Genomic DNA, 5187 nt, shown 5'->3' with positions numbered 1-5187 from the left:
TGTTCAGGATCCCAGTGTAGCCCCAAGCCTTTTTCAGGGTGAGCTTTTAAGCACAAAAACCATGATCTGGGTTGACATACAGTAGATAACAAGAACAGTTAGCTAGAAGCGGAACCACAAAGCCAAAGAGCGAGGTGAATACATTTAGAGACTTTCCCATAGCTATGGACTGTGATGGATTAGGTCTTTGTTTTAGTGACTGGCAAATGGTGCTGTGCACATGTTGAATTTTACAGAGTGAATGGCACTTCAATCATGCAGTCAGTTGTGCTAAGGTCTGGCACCCTGTTACACCTGGTCTTTATATTGAGTTCCAGGCCAACCAGGGCTACAGAATAAAACTGCCTTAAGACACACACCCTGCTCTCATTCCACCCACCAAAAGTTTGGGAAATTCCACAAGCCACTTGGCCCTCTGTTTTCTTGGCATTCACAGCATATTTTGTGAACATGCAACTTTCTTTCCTCTCACAGGCATAGATGTTGTGGGAACATCCGGCACATGCCACTCAGGACAGCTGCAAGCTCTTAGCACTCTGCCCACCAGATCTGTCTGCTCTATGGCCTGCCTGGCTCAGAAGTCTGCCGTCCACATTTGTGGATTACCAGACAGCTGGACACACAGATGTTAAATGCTCTGTGTGGAGTCAAAGACTGGACAGTGTGCTTGCCATGTGTTGTAGAACAACTGAGGTCCAAATGACCCTATGGGACTTTTCTAAGGGGCACAACACATTTTAGGTCTTTCCTATTATAATAAAATCAAATATTTAGCAAAGCCGATCTACCATGTGCTTGGGAAAGAGCTCTCAGTTTTGAGAGCTGGTAGAATTTCCTTTAAAGTTCTGTATCTGCCACTTTTTGCTATAATTTTGAGCAATTCAGTTAGCTTTGAGATACAAAATCATTAAAGCTTCAATTTGAGATCATTTTGCCTTAGCCTTTTAAGGGCTGAGACATCACGATGCTTTGGGGGAAATGTGTCTGGGATTTATCTAAGTTCTAGACTGGAACCTAAGACTTGTGAGTCATATATCAGTGGTTTGGTTTTGTTTAGACAAGGTCTCACTATGCAGCTTTGGCTGGCCTAGAACTCAGTGTGGAAACCAGGCTGGCCTTGAACTCAGAAGGATCCACTTGTCTCTGCCTACCAAGTGCTGGGATTCACGGTGAACACTAACACTCCTAGCCAACCATGACTAAGGATGCAGTTCACTTGGCATCCTCCTTGACAGTAATTTCAAAACAGTTGTCTGAGTAAGGGCAAAGTTCATAGGCCCTATTAACAGGATAGAAGTGCTCTCTAGGACTAGAGAGACGGTTCAGTCGTTAACACACTAGCTGCTCTTCCAGAAAATCAAAATTGAGTTCCCAGTACTCATGTCAGACTGCTCACAACCATAGGCAATTCCAGCTCCAGGGAACACAAAGCCCTTCTTCTGGCCTCTGTAGGCACCAACACACACACATGAGGGTAGGAAGGAAAGCCAAGGAGCTGAGAGGCTCAGACATTGAGTATATATTACTCTTATACCCAAGCTGGACAGCTCACAAATGCCTGAATGCCAGCTCTTAGGGATTCAATACCTCCTCTGCCTTCCTTACACACTACACTCATGTGGATCACATGCTCACCCCCCCCCACAATTAAAAATAATAATATTTTTAAGAATTCCCTAAAACATTAGGATCTTGCTTTACAATTCTTACAAATTTTTAAACAAGAGTTACAGGTAATTCAATATGATCATACATTATTTCAGAGCAAAACTGTATTTACTGAAAGGAGTCATGACGTCTGCAACATCTTTTGTAAGAACAGTGATTAGAATGTGCCTTACAGAAAAGGACCTGTGTCTGAGGGCAAGCCTAGTGATGATTATGTTCCCCTCAACATCAGCACAAAGCCGCAAAAGGAGACAGGTCTTTGAAAGAAGGTCCGAGGAGGCCCCCGGTAACTGCACAAAGGTAAAAACAAGCTTGCTGAGAAAAAGTAGTTGAGAAGAGGAAGAAGATGGGAGCATGAGAGGGAGACAGACTAACAGTGATGATCAGTATGAAAATATCCTAATGAAGCTATTGTTATTAATTAATTGATATATACTAATTACAAAAGAAAAGAATATATAGCCGGGTGGTGGTTGTGCACGCACGGGGCTGGGCAGGAGCAAAGGCAGAAAGATCTCTTGTGAGTTCGAGGCTAGCCCGGTCTACAAAGTGAGTTCCAGGACAGCCAGAGCTGTTACACAGAGAAACCCTGCCTCCAAAAACCAAAATAAAAACAAACAAACAAACAAACCAAAAACCAACCAAACAAAATACATAAAGTTCCATTCACCAAAGCTAGGACCCGAAGGTGTCTCCCCTAAAGCATGAAGACACCCGAAAACTGAAGGCAGAAGCAGGTACCGGCCAGACTTTCACTGCCATAGCTTCCTCCTGGTGCTCACGTCAGACAGGTGACCTAGGACCGACCCTTGCTCAGCGTCTACCCTGGCTCCAGCCTCTGTACCACTCCAAACCAATTGAACTCAGCCAGCAAGGACGCTCTCATCCGGGGCTCCACGCCAGCCCCGTCGTCATAGTTACCGCCAGAGCCCCACCCCTTCCTCGCCGCTCGGCCCCGCCCCTCAGAACCCGGAAGCGGGAGGCGAGCCCAGGGAGCTACGGGTTTCAGACCTGGGAGGCGGCGGCCTCTGGATGCTCGGCCGCGCGCCCCCTCTGCCTGCTGCGCCCGCGGAACCTCTTCTTTGCAGCAGCCGGTGTCATCCGCTCCCCGCCGCCTGCCTCCGCAGCGCCCTAACTGGGGCGAAGAGCCTTTTGGGCTGGAGAGAAAGGGACGCGGGGGTGGCCACGGCAGGTGAGGGGCAGGCCTTGGAAAGCCGGAGTGTGGGTGTGTGGTGCGCGTAGGGTTGTAGGTGGGTGTGTATCGAGCATGCGTGACTTGTGAGCGTAGTCCACGAGTGGGCCGGTCCTTGTGACCACGCACGTGATCCATAACCGTGTGTGTATGTGTCTGTGTCTAAGGCCCAGCCTCGGTTCATTGCGGATGGTCGGTGTGCCTATGAGCCCACTATTGTGTGGCTATGACTGTAACTAGTGGGATTCAGGGCGGCCGCTACGGGGGTTGGTGCACAGAAGTCTTAATCAGACATCCTTATTTCAAGAGGACAAGTAGGGCCGTGGGGCAGAAGCTCAGGAACATTGGTTTCAGTAAACTTTTAAGGACTGAGTAGAGGCTAGTTGTTCAGAGATCCTGCCTTACGCCAGGTGTGAGGTTTGTTAATGAGTCATGACGAACGGCAGGAGCGTCTCATTTTCTTCTTTCCCAGAGAGTTAGAAGTTATGTGCTGATGCAGTTCCTTTGTCTCTATCTGCAACTGTCCAGCTCCTCTTGGTGCAAGGATTCCACAGACTAGGAAGTTATCTAAGTTATCTAATAGCTATGTATGAATTTTCTTTTTCTTTCTTTCTTTTTTTTTTTTTTTTTTTTTTATGCCATGCAGGCAGTGTCTCCTGTCCTGACATTTAAAGATAAGTGGATAGGTTTCTGGAGAAAGGGATAAATCTTCCCAGAAGAAATCGTCCCCAAAGATAGAAAGATGGCTATTTAATACACACAGGTGTGGCGAGGGGTGAAGATCTGCAGTAAATAGCAGCTGCAGGGCTTTAGGTGTAGTTTAGTGGCAGAAGCTCGTGCTTAGCATTCCCGAGGCCATAGGTTCAATCCCCAGCACTGATAATTATAGCTGTGCCACCTGAAGGCTCTCAAGTTCCAATACTTCTTTATTGGTTGTAATAACAATCACAGATTGTCCCGATGTAAGCCCATTATAGATTGAGATAAAGGGCCAGCAATATGTGACTGGCCATGCGAAGTAAACAATTGTAAAGGTGATTTCCTCAGCTGTAAGGTGCAGGTTTTACTGAAACCCTGAAGGACAAGTGCATGCTCATATAGCAGACTTATTGTCCAGCAACACAAGGTCCAGAAAGGACGGGGTGTCCTCAGCATCCTGGAGGAGGGGTTTCCTTAATCATGCTTGAAGCTTATCTCTAGCCCTTTCCCTGCTGGCGTGAACAAGTGCTTTTGTTTCATAAAGAACTGAATCAAGCCTGTCCCGAGCTCACCGCCCACATTCTTTCTTCATCCCGACCAGTTTGGTCACAATCTCAGCTAACTTTCTGGGCCCTGGACAGAATGTTTCTCCTGTGCCTTGGAAAAGCATCCGACTTGGACAGATGAAAGAGAGCTAGAACAAACTCCTTTTCATACTGCCACAGCTGCCATCCCTTTGCAGCAGGTGTTCCCTTTCCTCCTTCCTAGCCATCAGCTGGCCACATGCAGCATCTGTCTCGCCTTTCCTGACTGCCAAACCGGCACAAGTGTTAGGATCACTCGTCTTCACAAAAGTGTCCTCACTGTGGGGTAAAACCTCCTATCTATCAAGATTAGATATGAACGTTACAATACTGAGGCGGTTGTGAATTACACTGAAGGCTTTGGTAAGGACGGCCCTTCTACCCACTGCTGTGGGAAAGAAGTGGATAACTCGGTGCGCTGTGTGCCTGCCTATGTGTTTGTGCTGTAGTTTGGGTTATGGATTGCCGCTGAGTCCAAAACTATGAACAGCTTTTATTCTAAGTTCGTTGATTCTAGAAGGAAACTTTAACACGCTGATTGGTATTTTGAAGCAAGGTCTCACCTATCACTGTATAGCCCTGACTGGCTTGTAGCTCACTATGTATGTCAGGATGGCCTTGAACTCACAGAGATCTGTCTTCCTCCCTTAGTGCCATAATACCTGACCGGTTCATGTATTTTTAATATTCCCTCCTGCAGAAATTGTTTCTAGAAAATGTTTCCATTTTGGTGGTAGTGGGTAGATGCTGTCTGTGGGGTATTTCAAGTCAGAGTATGAAATATTCCCTAATTAACTGTATGTGCTGCTGGTTGCTTTCATTTAAAAAGTAATAGCTTATGGGAGACAGAAGAGGTAGATTGACTAAAATTTATTACATAAATGCATGAAATTATCAAATCATAAGAATTTTTTTTTTTTTTTTTTTTTTTTTGTGAGACAGGGTTTCTCTGTAGCTTTGGTGCCTGTCCCGGAATTAGCTCTTGTAGTTCCACCGCCCGGCCCAAATCATAAGAATTTTTAGGGGCTGGAGAGATGGCTCAGA

The 5187-nt window shown here is 46.3% G+C and overlaps 1 protein-coding gene across 1 annotated transcript in view; it reads left to right on the top strand.

The window, feature by feature from the left end:
* The first annotated feature begins 2650 nt into the window (after nt 1-2650).
* Spg21 (SPG21, maspardin) overlaps nt 2651-5187 on the top strand; it is a 33863-nt gene continuing 31326 nt past the window's right edge. Inside the window, exon 1 of the mRNA XM_005347758.3 lies at nt 2651-2860. The gene's annotated coding sequence lies outside the window, so the exon portion shown is untranslated. The remainder of the gene's footprint in view (nt 2861-5187) is intronic.

Source organism: Microtus ochrogaster, chromosome 5, assembly GCF_000317375.1.
Source record: "Microtus ochrogaster isolate Prairie Vole_2 chromosome 5, MicOch1.0, whole genome shotgun sequence".
In the NCBI taxonomy this organism is placed as follows: domain Eukaryota; kingdom Metazoa; phylum Chordata; class Mammalia; order Rodentia; family Cricetidae; genus Microtus; species Microtus ochrogaster.
Note: the sequence above shows the minus strand (reverse complement) of the source record. Positions and strands in the feature narration are given on the sequence as shown.